Source organism: Camelus bactrianus, chromosome 5 (assembly GCF_048773025.1).
Source record: "Camelus bactrianus isolate YW-2024 breed Bactrian camel chromosome 5, ASM4877302v1, whole genome shotgun sequence".
NCBI lineage: Eukaryota > Metazoa > Chordata > Mammalia > Artiodactyla > Camelidae > Camelus > Camelus bactrianus.
In genome coordinates this window covers 30,259,060-30,274,362 of record NC_133543.1, presented here as the reverse complement: position 1 = coordinate 30,274,362, position 15,303 = coordinate 30,259,060, and positions in this window count along the sequence as shown.

Below are 15,303 nucleotides of genomic sequence, written 5' to 3'. Positions count from 1 at the left end.
TTAGTTTACAGAAAAGTAAATTGGAATTTGTCATACATGATACTGAGTACAGTAAACTACGTGTGACTAAGACATTTTCTTACGTTATATTCGTTTGTTCATTCCGATCACTATGTCTGCAGTTTCCTATTTGCCTACTCATTGTTATTCCATATTGAAGAATTTCAGAAGCAGATTCCTTAAAATACTTGAAACAAATTTCCAACATAAATATTCAAAGATTAAATGCCATCATCATTATTTTCTGAAAGTGGAAATATTTGGCATAATGTATTCTCAAGCAACCTTTCTGACTTTGTTAAATTATTTACTTTTCAGAGCTAGGGCAAAAGATTATTTCTTACTTATGGTTCAATAAGAAAACCTTCCTCACAACATTTATAAACAACCAAATATATAGATTAATGAATAACAATCAGCCTTATTTTATGTTTAATATTGGATCTATACCTTGAGATATATTTGACTTTTTAATCTACATTGTTTCTTTCACATCTCTCACAAATAACTTTCTTATAGGAAAGGTCTATTTAAACAGGTCTTCTTATAGGGAAAGTCTATTATTTATTCCTTTAAAACAAACTTCTGCCCTGTATAATATGTACCTCTTTTTTTTAACACCTCAATTAAGGTATAAATTACAAACCATAAAATATACCAATTCCAAGTATACAAAGAAATTGTTTTGGTAAATTAATAGAATTGTGCAGTTTAAGAACATTTTCATAACCTAAAAATGTTTCCTCATAACTGCTGGTGGTTCATTTCTACTCGTACTCTTATCCTTAGGAAACCACTGATTTGCTTTCTGCCTTGCCAAATTCGCCTTTGCTAGATATGTCATATAAATTGGATGCTACAATAGGAAGTCTTCTGTGTAAGGGTTTCTTTCACTTAGCATGATACCATGAAGGTTCACCCATGTTGTAGCGTTGTGGTAGGCAGAATAATTGCCTCACAGAGCCATCTATATCGTAATCCCTGGAACCAAAGGTACATGGAAAAAGGAGAATAAAGGTAGCAATGGAATTAAGTTTACTAATTAACTATCTTTAAAGAGATTATCCTGGATTATCTAATGGTTCCAGTGTTAATCATGAGGGTCCTTAAATGTGGAAAAGGGAGGCAGTAGAGTTAGGGTGATGAGATGTGAAAAGATTTCACTGGTCATGGCTGGCTTTGAATGTGGAAGGGGATCACAAGGCAAGAGATGTGAGCAGTCTCTAGAAGCTGGAAAAGACAGCAAAACAGATTGTCACTAGAGCCTTCAGAAAGAAATGTTAATCCTCCTGTGAATTTTAGCCCAGTGAGACTCAGTTCAGATTTCTAACCTCCATAAACTGTAAGATAATAAATTTCTACAAGATAATAAATTAAGCTTGTAGTAATATGTTACAGCATCAATAGGAAAGTAATAATAGCATGTATCAGTACTTTGCTCCTTTTAAACATTTTTTTATTTTTATTATTATGATAAGAACGCAACACTTGAGAGCTACCTTTCTAACAGATTTTAAGTGTAGAATATAATTGTAACTGTAGAGTGTTGTCTAGCTGATTTCTAGAGGTTATTCTTGTATAACTAAAACTGTATACCCATTGATTAGCAAGTCTCCATTTGCCCCTTCCCCCAGCACCTAGCAACCACCATTCTAATCTCTGCCTCTATGAGTGCCTCTATATTAGATGCTTCATATAAATAGCATCTTGCAGTATTTTTCCTTCTGTGACTGGTTTACTTCACCAAGCATAATGTCCTCAAGATTCATCCATTTTGTCACATACTATGGAATTTCCTTCTCTAAAACAAAATATTCCATTCTGTGTAGACACTTTTTTTTTTAATCTATTCATCCACTTGGTGAACATTTAGGTTGCTTCTGTATTTTGGCTTTGTGAATAGGGCTGCAATGAACATGAGAATGCTAGTATCCCTTTGAGACCGTAATTTCAGTAATTGTGGATGAATACCCATAAATGAGATTGCTGAATCATATTGTAAATTCTATTTTTCATTTTGTGGGGACCCTCTATACTATTTTCCATAACAGTTGCATTATTTTGTATTCCCACCAGCAGTATACAAGGGTTCTGATTTCTTCACATCCTCACCAATGCGTGCCCTTTTTCCTCTCTTTCTTTCTTCCTTTCCTTTCTTTCTTCCTTTCCTTTCTTTCTTTCCTTCCTTCTTTCTTTCTTTTCTTTCTTTCTTTCTTTCTTTCTTTCTTTCTTTCTTTCTTTCTTTCTTTCTTTCTTTCTTTCTTTCTTTCTTTCTTTCTTTCTTTCTTTTTCTTTCCTTCTTTCCTTCTTCCTCCCTCCCTTCCTTCCTTCCTTCCTTCCTTCCTTCCTTCCTTCCTTCCTTTCTTTTCTTTCTTTCATAGCGACCCTAACAGATGTAAGATAGTTGATATCACATTGTGGCTTTGATTTGTATTTCCCTGATGATTAGTGATGTTGAGCATCTTTTTAATGTATCTGTTGGCCTTTATATTTCTTCTTTGGAGAAATGTTCCAATTTAATTGCCAAATAGTAGCTCAGTGTTAGTATGGACCATATTTTGTAATACTTACCTGTTGGTGAATATTGAGCTTGTTCCCAGTTTTAGTCTTAGGCTGTTGTTAATAATGCTTCTGTGCATATTTGTGTACGTGTCTTTATGTGGGCATATGTTTTGATTTCTCTTGGTTTGATATCTAGGATTGATTTTCAGTCATACAGTGAAATTATGTTTAACTAAAAAGTTAAAAAGAAACTGTCCAACCATTTTCCACAGAGTTGATACCATTTATATTCCCATCAGCAATGCATGAGGATTTGCATGTCTCCACATCCTCACTATCATCTGATATTTTTCTGTCTTTTTTATGATAATAGTTAGAGTGAGTGTATAGTGGAATCTCATTGTGATTTTTTTTACTGTGGTGAAATACACGTAATATACCATATACCATTTAAACCACTTTCAAGTATTCAGTTCACTGGTATTAAATACATTCACATTGTTGGGCAAACATCATCACCATCCATCCCAATAACACTTTTCATCTTGTAAAACCGAAACTGTATCCATTGAACAGTAACTCCCCATTCTTTCCTTCCCCCCAGCCCCTGGCAACCACAATTATACTTTCAGTCTTTATGATTTTTTTTTGGTTTTGTTTTACTGTATTTATTTATTTATTTATTTTAAATTTATTTAACACCTTTATTGTGATATGGTTCCTGTACAGTAAACTACACATATTTCAAATGTACAATTTGATGAATTTCGATAGATGTATACACCAATGAAACCACTGCCACAATCAAGATACCTAACATTTCTGTCACACTCCAAGAGGTGCAAATTTCGAATTCCCAATTTATCCCTTCCCATCCTCTTTACCCCCTGGTAACGATAAGTTTGTTGTCTATGTCTGTGAGTCTGTTTCTGTTTTGTAGATAAGTTCATTTGTGTCCTTTGTTTAAGATTCCACATGTAAGTGATACCATACGGCATTTTTCTTTCTTTCTGGCCAGTCTTTATAATTTTAATTACTCTAAGTACCTCATATAAGTGGAATTATACAGTATTTGTCTTTTTGTGACAGGCTTAGTGTAATGTCCTCAAACTTCATTCATGCTATAGCATATTGCAGAGTTTCTCTCCTTTTTAAGGTTGGATAATACTCCATTGTATGTATATACTGTATTTTGCTTATCCATTCATCTGTTGAAAGATACTTGAGGTGCTTACATCTGTTGGCTATTGTTAATAATGCTGCTATTAACATGGGTGTAAAAATATCTCTCTGAGGTCCTGCTTTCAATTATCTTGGATATATATCCAGAAGTGGAATAGCTGGATAATATGGTAATCCTACTGTTAATTATTTGAGAAACTGCTATATTTTTTTGCACAGCATTTGTACCATTTTACATCCCCACCAATAGTGAACAGGTTTCTAATATCTCCACATCCCCACCCTCACTTACTGTTTTCTGGTTTTTTTTTGGGGGGGGTTGGTAATAGTCATGTTAATGGATGTGAGGTGATATTTTATTGTAGTTTTGATTTGCATTTTCCTAATGATTAGTGATGGTGAGCATTTTTCATGTGTTTTGTTGGTCATTTATATATCTTGGTTAGGTAAATGTCTATTCAAGATCTTTGCCATTTTTTAATTGAATTGTTTTTCTTGTTGTTGAGTTCTAGGAGTTCTTTATATATTCAGAATATTAACCCCTTAACAGATATATGATATCCAAATATTTTTACCCATTCTGTGGATTGACTTCTTATTCTGCTGATAGTCTTCTGATACACAATTTAAAAAATTATGAAGTCCCTTTGTCTATTTTTTTTCTTTTGTTGCCTGTATCTTGGTGTCAAATCCAAGAAATCATTGCCAATTCCAGACTCATGAAGCTTTTGTCTTATGTTTTCTTCTAAGAGTTTTATTGTCTCAGGTCTGATATTTAGGTCCTTGATCCATGTTGAATTAGTTTTTGTATATGGTATTAGGTAAGGGTCCAAATTCATTCCTTCGCATGTGGATGTCCAACTTTCCCAGCACTATTTGTTGAAAAGACTATCCTTTTTCCATTGAATAGCTTTAACACCCTTGTCAAAAATCACTTGATGATATAGATAAGGGTCTATTTCTGGGCTTTGTAAAATATTCCATCGCTCAGTATGTCTGCTTTATGCCAGTGCCACATTGTTTTGATTACTGTAGCTCTGTAGTAAATTTTGAAATCAAAAAGCATTAGTCTTTCAGTAATAGCCTTTTTCCCCCCAAGATTGTTTTAGCTATTCAGTTTGCATTGAGATGCCACATGAATTTTAGGATGGGTTTTTATATTTCTACAAAAAATGTCTTTAGGATTTTGAAAGACATTTTATTGAATCTATAGATTGCTTTGGATATTATGAACATTTTAAGAATATTAAGCCTTCTAATCCATAAATGTGATTTGGGTTTCCATTAATTTATGTCTTCTTTAATTCTTTCAGCAGCAATGTTTCATAGTTTTTATTTTACAGGACTTTCACCTTCTTGGTTAAGTTAACTCCTAAGTATTTTATTCTTTTTGATTCTGTTGTAAACTGAATTGTTTTTTTTCAGTTTCCTTTTCAGGTTGTTTATTGTTTTTACGTATAGAAATGCAATTGATTTGTATGTTCACTTTGTATCTTGCTACTTTGCCAAATTTATTTATTAGATCTAACACTTTTAATCAGATTCTTAGGGTTTTCTAAATATAATTTCATATCATCTGCAGAGATAATTTTTCTTTCTTCATTTCCAATTTGGATGCCTTTTATTTCTTGTTTTTCTTGACTCAGTTGTCTAGCTAGAACTTCAAGAACCATGTTGAATAGAAGAGGTAGAAGCAAACATTCTTTCCTTGTTTCAGTCTTTCACTGTTGACTATGATGTTCATCTATCGTTACAGCATGAGTGTTTATGGTTGTTGTATCTTCTTGCTATATTGAAACTTTTATCAGTAAATAAGGTTTTTCTTTGTCTCATATAACCTTTTTTGATTTAAAGTCTACTTGTTGAATATTATAGCCATCTCGGCTCCCTTTTAGTTACTAATTGCAGGAAATGTCTTCTGTCCTTCAACTTTCAATCTTTTTGTGTCTTTTTATCTCAAGTGAGTTGTTTATAGATGGCATACTGTTGGATCATGTGATTTTATCTACACTGCTAATTTCTGTCTTTTGATTGGAGAGCTTAATCTATTTACATTTAAAATAATTACTGATAAGGAAGAACTTACTTCTGTCATTGTGCTATTTAATAGGCCTTATAGCTCCCCCTATTCCCTTAATTACTGTCTTCTCTTGTATTTAGTTGATTTTTTTGTAGTGAAATGTTTATATTTCTTCCTCATTTCCTTTAGTATATATTCTATAGCTATCTTCTTTGTGGTTACCATGTGGATTACATTTAATTAATATCATAAAGTTTAAACATTGTAGTTTGATTTATACCAGCTTAGCTTCAAGAGCATACAAAGTGAAAATAACACAGACTGTAAAGGAGCAGCTCCATACTTACCCCTTTAGGTTATTGATGTCACAAAATTACATCTCTGTGCATTGTGTGTCCCAGAATGTAAACTAACAATTATTTTCAATGCATTAGTCCCTTAAATTACATAGAAAACAATACTTTTACTTAAAGACCAAAGTCACAGCAATATTACCTTTATATTAATAGTTGTTTTCTGTTCTTTAAATGTCTTAAGTTTCTTAAATCATGCAGAAAACAAAAAGTGCAGTTAAAAACCATTGGTACAGTAATACTAGCTTTTGTAATTGTCCATGTATTCATTTCTTCATATGGAAAGGTAAAATTTATGGCATTTTTCCCTGCAGTAACATAGTTTTAAGATGTGAAACATCACTGACATAGTCAATCTGATAGTGTGATAGTATGTCATGGAAAGATATGCCCAGTCTATGTTTGCCCTCAGATTCCCTCCCACTCTTACCCACCACTGTGCTATTTTAAAGTGGGCTGAATCCTAAAGAATGCTCCTGTAATAGCTGATTTCTGGCTGAGTATGGGAGGCTTTGGCAGGAGATTAGAAGGTAAGAAAAAGAAAGAGGCCAAGGTATTTCCCCTTCCTTCTCTACTTATGAGGACAAAGGCTCTGTGTATTCTATTGCTTCATTTCTCACAGACATACTGGCCCTGGTCTTAGCTTTCATTGCATGACACTTACTTCTGAGCATTGGTAATAGTGCCTAATTCCATTTTCCCTCCAGCCTTATAGTGGTCATATCTTCCTGCTGTTAATTAATGGGTTAGCCAAAGGTCATCTGTTTGCTGTTGAAGTTCAGTATAACCAATTCTCTGCATTACACTGACATTGCAAATTATTGAAGTCATTTTCCTAGTTAGATTCTAATTGATAGAGTTTTTAAAAATCATTATTTTATATCATACTTGGTATTAAATTATTTCTCTATTTCCCCCTACTTAGAAAAAAATTGTAATCCAAGTAGTATTTTTTTTTTCTTAATTTATGTTTATTTGGACCAAATCTTTTTGTTTGGAATTGGCCTTTATCCTATGAGTTATCACAAGAAAGCATTTTATTTGTATACATTTTTCATTTATTTAATTTAAATACATAGTAATATAAAAGTACAATTAAAATCCCCTATCTTTTTGTCATTTTTCTCTATTTCTTCTCCTTTAATTACTTCCCAGGAGTATTGAGAAGATTCATGATTTAATCTTGGCCAACAATCTAGGGTTGCAAAGATGAACAAGGAAGCTTTTAAATAAGACTGACACTAATTCTAATTCTTGCAGCATCCCTGTGCTTAACATGCTCCACAGACCCACACAGCTGATTTATTTGAATTCTTTCTGCCTCTGTTCCAGTGGCAATGAAAGAACTCATCACAATCTTGATTATTTTTGTAAGATTTTTGATAACATAATATGTGATAAGATGTAATTTAAACATAATGCATCTCTTTCTAGTTAAAATATATTTCTTTCAACCACAGTGCATATTAGGAAAAAATTAACAGGACTAGTTTATTTTTAACAAATCCATACTTTTCCAATATCTCGTTGCTTTTTTAGAAATGGTATAAAATCAAAGACACTGCTCTTTTCCTTCCCTGCTATAACTTTTGCAATATTAATAGTATGAAATTGCCAACCATGTCCCAAAGGAACTATTAAAAAAAGTAAACCTTGAAGAACTCTCCAAAGAATTTTCCCTTCATTCATCTGTTTGAGGTTGTTTTCTTTCCTTATGGTTAAATATTTAATGTGTTACTGCTGCTATGTAAGAATCATCTTTGTGTTAATTATTCTAATTATAGACAATTGTCCGTATTTTCTAGCATTAAATGCCACTTTATTTGACCAATTAAAATTTCAGATTACTCAGAGTTCTGTTAATAAGGTTGATTGTTCAATGTACCATCACTTCATTTTACAAATCAACTTTTTAATTTGAGGCCATCAGATATCATAACTGAGAATGTGAACATACGGATAGTTTAATCAGTTTTCATTATGCCATTAGGTATTCAAAAGAAATCGAGAAATGATGTAGTTTAGTTAGAAGTCTTATATTTTGTGTCACAAGATCTGTTTAATGGCTTTCGTGAAGTATTGCTTCAATTCTGTTTCCAAAAAGCAATAAAGCAGAAGTTGTTTTTACAAAGCAGATAGAAAATTGATTCACTGGTGCTGGGCATTTTCCAAGTGTAATGTAGTATTTCCAAACTGTTACATATGTAATAATGGCTTTGGTGTTTAAGTAAGCATTTCATTAAATGGGTTGATTTTTGTTCTAAAGCTAGGGCTAGCTAGCATCACTAAATACTGAAGTGGTGAGAAAGATTCTGTCATGTAATTTTGTGTTTAAAAAGTCACCATTCATGTGTAATGAATCTACCAGTTGAAGGGACAGGCTGAAATGTTATACCTCATCTATTTTTATTTTACAAATGCGGGGTATATTTAAGTACTTTTTCTTTAAAAATTATAATGAATATAATAATGAGTTGTAATATCAGTTTTGATTATCCATGAGAAGGAAACTAACATAAATCATAAGTTTTTTTCTTATATTTTCAGATTTAACTATATTTAATTTTATTAAAATCCCACTCTTTCTGGGCATTTCTCATAGCATTTATTGATATATTTCTAAATCGGATAGCACAAAGCAAAAGATTTCTCACTACATTGATTCCTATTTCTTCCCATCCCAATTCTCAAAGTACAATCCACATTTTTCTATTAACTTTGATTAGAAACCGCACATTATAATGAATGATTAAAATTTCATTATATTAAAATTTCCATCAACTATCTTCATACTAAAAGGTAAGGCAGTTGTCTAAACAACTCATAGGCCTGGATTGGATTTTCAGAAACTGAGAGGTTATTAGCTGAGAATTTTAACACTAAATTTCCCAAATGTAGGAAACAAACAAAAATTAAATGAAATAGAGGGGGCCTAAGATTATAAAAAAATAATTTTTATGGACTGTAAGAGGAAGACTCTTTTCCCCCTAAATCACAGTTAGAGCTCAATTGTAAGTCACTTGGAACTATAACAATAATACAATAAGCATTGGAAGTCAGTTCAATTTCTGTTTAAACATAGTATAACATGGTTCAGCCTAAAATACAATCAAACCCAGAAACTATTAGAACTGTCTAGTGTTGCACCAGTATGAATACTAGGCTTTTTTTTTTTTTTTTTAAGGAATTTGAAGGAGTACCTTCTCCCCAACAGAAGGGACCTTGCTCCTTTTTAATGGGAATAACAAGCACTATCCACTGAAGTTTACCACCTTTTCAGTATATTGCACCTTGCCAAGCTAAGAAGGGAAAAAGGTTCACTTAAGAAGTTCTGTCTAGTTCCTTTTTTTCTGGAGCCCTGGCTTATTTTATTCTTTATTCCTGCTACTACACCTTACCTTAACCTGATCAACCACTAGGGTCAGGAAAAATGATTCTGGGGGAATAGATATTGTAAAAGTCAGATTACAAAAAGGCAGTATGTACTTTGCTTACAAAGTCTTACCTCATGCTGGGCTCAATTAAGAGAAAAGCAAATTTAGGTGCAGCAGATGAATAAGTATCTTACCTCAAGCATGAGCTCTTTAGTTTGAGTAATAAACCCAGTAAGGTGGCATCCTCAGAGCCTAAACAAGTCTTGGCAAACTGTTTAAAGGTCTCATACCTATTTTTTACTTGGTGTCAATAAATGTAAGTCTCCTTTCCTATTACAATTCTTATTCCTATTTCCTCCACACAAATTTTTGACACATATAATTAGAATTCATAAGTTAACTGACATTGCATTTATTTCTCAAATTAAAGTGAATTAAATATAATTTAGATTTCCTAGCCTGGAATTTGCTTCCAAAGCTAGGCATGGAGGATTGCCAGTACTGAGGTCAACTACCAGCACAGGCTGAGCATCACTGTGGATTTAACGGCAGTAATATCAGAGTAAAGAATTATGTGCACCTGTACACTTGAGCGGATGCCCTGCCACAAAGGCCTCAAAATGTGACACACTCTGGTTTGACTCTAGGCTTAGATTCTCTTTCTCTCTGGTAGTGGTAACATACTAGTCTGTATTTCTGAAGAGACTGAGACATTTTAGTGCAATTATCCACCTTTGCTTTGGATTTTTGCAGTCTTCTGTGTGGAGCTCTTTATTTTATTTTGGTGTAATTCGCTTTTATCTTTCTTTCCCCCATAGGCAGTTCATTTACTAATGTGCATATGTACATTGAAAGATAGTCTAAATGATGGGACATGTGCATTGAGTTCTAAGCATGATGCAGGAATTGAAGTAGTACATAAGCTATTCAAATAAAGCAGATTAGACTGGCAGAATTAATTATTCTAAAGACTATGTCCTTTTTCTATATAAAATCATTTTTCTTACCAGTTCAGAAGTATTTTTTTAAGATTATGATTTTAGAATGTAAGCAGTTGGTCATGCAGTAAATGATAAACATCCTTTCTTAATTTCCATTAAATTCAGATCAACAGCCTTTTGTCTGGCACCTACTTCATGACAGATGCTAATGTTATGAAGACAAATTAGCTAAGGTAACAACAATAAAGAAGGTAACAGTTTTGCTGGGTAACAATATGTGAATAAATAAATTATAACCAGTTTTTTACAGGACATGTTGTAAAACAAGTTATTCACAAGAGTTGTCACAGTGCTTGATCTAATCAAATGGAAACCAGTTTAAAAATAAGTGCAACAGGGAAGAGGATTCTGGGAACAGGGCACAGAAGAAAGTACTAGAAGTCTGTCTTCCCATCTAGACCACAATTATACTGGTAGAATCCGTGTGATGTAACTATTTTGGAACTCTGATGTCTGCGGAAGGTTTGCAACTTCCCAAGCAAGTATTGGATGGTAAACTGTAGTTAATTTTGACCAATTTCAGGTCTGAGCACAGTAGCAGCCACCTAACTGCTACTGAGAGCCTCATGGCACACAAAGCAGCTGTGTGTGCATTCCAGGAGCAGTTTGCACACAGCTTGAGGGAGCTAGGATGAACAAAAAGAATTCTGTCCTTGAAATATCAGGAATCTGTGCTTTGATTGCTGAATGCTGTTTCTCATAATAGAGATGCAGACAAGAAGTGGTAGTCATTGTTATTATACCTTACCCTATTGTTGCTACACTTTACCCCATTGTTACAGGCCCCCTGTAGCTGGATTGACTTCCAGGTATTTAAGGGCCGGTGCACTTTCCTTCCTCTTCATTTTTTTTTCCCTACTTGTGGACCCAGATATTAAAGACTAAATATCAAAAGCAAATATATATAAAGGATAAATTAGAAAGTTACCTGAGAAGATGTTAAATTTACATCTCATCCTGATCCTCCATACAGAGGCAGCTATAACAATCAAAATAACAACAACAACAAAAATAAAACAGAGAACCCTGAGAGAGGAGGAGAATCTGCTTTCCAGAATTGCCACACTATTAAATTCAGATGTTCAGTTTTCAACTAAAAAAATGCAATAGCTACAAAGAAACAAGAAAAAAGGCTTGTTCAATGGAAAAAGATAAACTCAACAGAAACTTTCCTTGAAAAAGACCTGTTGGAATCTACTAGGTACAGATTTTTTTTAAAACTATCTTAAATGCTTAAAGAACTAAAAATATTGATAAAAAGTCAAGAAAACAACATATAAGCAAAATGGATATATCAATAGAGAGAAAAAAACCTAAAAAGAAACAAAAAAGAAATGCTTGAGTTGAGAAATAAAACAACTAATGAAAAGCAAACTAAAGGGACTTCAGTAAACTTGAAGACAGGGCAATGAATATTACTGAGAATGAGGGACCAAAAGAGAAAAAGAGAGACAGAGTGGGCAAAAATCTCAAAAGCACAGTTGATAGAAGGAAAGAATGATAAACTCTACTTCATCAAAATTAAAAACTTTTGCTCTACAGAAGACCTACATAATAGAAAGTTCAGACAAGCTACAGACTGGGAGAAAATATTTCAAACTGCATATCTGACAGAAAATTGCATCTAGAATACATGAAGAACTCTCAAAACTCAAAAACAATTCAATTAAGAAACAAGAAAAAGACATGAAGAAATATTTCTCTGGAGAAGAGATTTAGATGGCAAGTAAACATACAAAGATATTCAATATCATTAGCTACTAGGAGAAATAGGAATTAAAAACACAGTGAGGTATCACTACACACCTATCAGAATGACTAAAATAAAAAAGAATAACAATATCAAATGTGGGAGAAGGTGCAGAGAAACCAGATCACTCACACATTGCTAATAAGATTGTAAAATTATTTAGCCACTCTGGAAAACAGTGTAGCAGTTTTTTAAATTAAATTAATTTAATTTAATTATTTAAATTGAAGTACAGTCAGTTACAATGTGTCAGTTTCTGGTGTACAGCACAGTGTCCCAGTCATGCATATACATACATATATTAATTTTCATATTCTTTTTCATTATAGATTATTACAGTATATTGAATATAGTTCCCTAGAAGAAACTTGCGTTTTTTCAATCTGTTTTTAGATACAGTAGCTAACATTTGCAAATCTCATACTACCAGATTTATCCCTTCTCACCCCCTTTCCCCTGTAACCATAAGATTGTTTACTATGATGTCTGTGAGTCTTTTTGTTTTGTAGATGAGTTCATAGTGTCCTTTTATTCTTTTTTTTTTTTTTTTTAAGATTCCTCATATGAGTGATATCCTATGTTATTTTTCTTTCCCTTTCTGGTTTACTTCACTCAGAATGACAATCTCTAGGTCTATCCATGTTGCTGCAAATGGCGTTATTTTATTCTTTTTTATGGCTGAGTAGTATTCCATTGTGTAACTATACCACAGCTTCTTTATCCAGTCATCTGTCGATGGACATTTAGGTTGCTTCCATATCTTGGCTGTTGTATATAGCACTGCTATGAACATTGGGGTGCATGTATCTTTTTGAATTAGAGTTCCCTACAGATAATGCCCAGGAGTAGGATTGCTGGATCATAGGGTAAGTCTATTTTTACTTTTTTTGAAGAATATCCATACTGTTTTCCATAATGGCTGCACCAAACATTCCCACCAGTAGTGTAGGAGAATTCCCTTTTCTCCACACCCTCTCCAGCATTTACCATTTGTGGACTTTTTGATGATGGCCATTCTGACTGGTGTGAGGTGATACCTCATTGTAGTTTTGACTTGCATTCCTCTGATAATTAGCAATATTGAGCATTTTTTCATGTGCCTACTGGCTATTTTTATGTCTTTATATGTCTTCATTGGAGAATTGCTTGTTTAGGTCTTCTGCCCATTTTTGGATTGGATTGTTTTTTTGTTTGTTTGTTTGTTTGGTTTTATTAAGTTGTATGAGCTGTTTATGTATTCTGGAAATTAAGCCTTTGTCAGTTGCATCATTTGCAAATATTTTCCCCTATGTCATAGGTTGTCATTTTGTTTTGCTTATTGCTTCCTTTGCTATGCAAAAACTTGTAAGTTTAATTAAGTCTCATTTGTTAATATTGCTCTTATTTCTATTGCCTGTGTAGACTGCCCTAGGAAAACTTTGCTTAGATTTATGTCAGAGAATGTTTTGTCTATATTTTCTTCTAGGAGGTTTATCGTGTCTTGTCCTATATTTAAGTCTTTAAGCCACTTTGAATTTATTTTTGTGGATGGTGTGAGGGAGTGTTCTAACTTCATTCATTTACATTCTGCTGTACAGTCTTCCCAAGACCACTTGCTGAAGAAGTTGTCTTTTCTCCATTTATATATTTTCCCTCCCTTGTCAAAGATTAATTGACCATGGGTCTGTGGGTGTATTTCTGGGCTCCCTATTCTGTTCCATGATCCATATATCTGTTTCTATGCCAATACCATTCTGTTTTGATTTACTGTAGCTTTGTAATATTGTCTGAAGTCTGGGAGGGTGATTACTCCAACTTTGTTCTTTTTCTTTAATATTGCTTTGGCAATTCTAGGTCTTTTGTGATTCCATATAAATTTTAGGATTGTTTGTTCTAGTTTGGTGAAAAATATTTTGGGTAATTTGATAGGGAGCACATTAAATCTGTAGATTGCCTTGGGCAGTATGGCCATTTTAACAATATTGATTCTTCCAATCCAAGAGCATGGGATTTCTCTCAATTTCTTAAAGTCATCTTTAATTCCCTTAACCAATATTTTGTAGTTCTCCATGTATAAGTCTTTCATCTCCTTGGTCAGATTTATTTCTAAGTATTTTATTGTTTTGGATGCAATTTTAAAAGGAATTGTTTGTTTACTTTCTTTTCCTGCTAATTCATTGTTAATGTAAAGAAATGCAACTGATTTTTATATGTTAATCTTGTATCCTGATACCTTGCTGAATTTTTTTATCATCTCTAGTAGTTTTTGTGTGTAGCTTTTAGGGTCAGTATAGCAATTTACTAAATAAATAAAAAAAAAAAACTAAACATGTAATTACCATGTGACTCAACAATTGCATTCCTGGGCATTCATTTTAGAGAAATGAAAACTTAACATTTACATGAAAATCTATATCTGAATGTTTATCGCAGCTATAATCACAGTAGACCAATAATAGAAAAAGCATAGGTGTCCTTTAGTGGGTGAATGGTTAAATAAACTCTGGTACATTCATATAACTCAGATAAAACAAAAAAGTACTCTTGTTACATACCACAACACGAATGAATCTTATGCTGAATGAAGAAAGCCAATCATCAAAGAATGCATACTGTATAATTGCATTTATGTAACATCCTTGAAATGCCACAATTATAGAAACAGAGAACAGGTTGATGGTTTCCAGGGATTAAGGAGGAAGTGGGGCTGAGTGGAAAGTAGATGTGGCCATATAAGGGTAGCAAGGGATCCTTATGCTGATAGTAATATTCTATATCTTCACTATTAATATTCATATCTTAGGTGTGATATTGTACTATAATTTTGAAAGTAGTTATCACTAGAGAAAAATGGGGAAAGGGTACGCTGATCTTTTGTATTGTTTCTTACAACTACTTGTGGATCTACAGTTATCTCCCAATAAAATATTAATTAATGCTCCCTGTTTTAATTTTGAGTATAGTATTATTTGCAGCAATAACTCACATATAAAGATCTTTGATGTGTTCAATGATTTTTAAGAGTGCAAAGGGATTCAAGAACAAAATGCTTGAAGAGTTATAGTTGTTAAATGAATATGTAATTTTAAAATGGCTACATGTAAAATATTATAAAAAAGGAATACATTGACTAACTAGGATA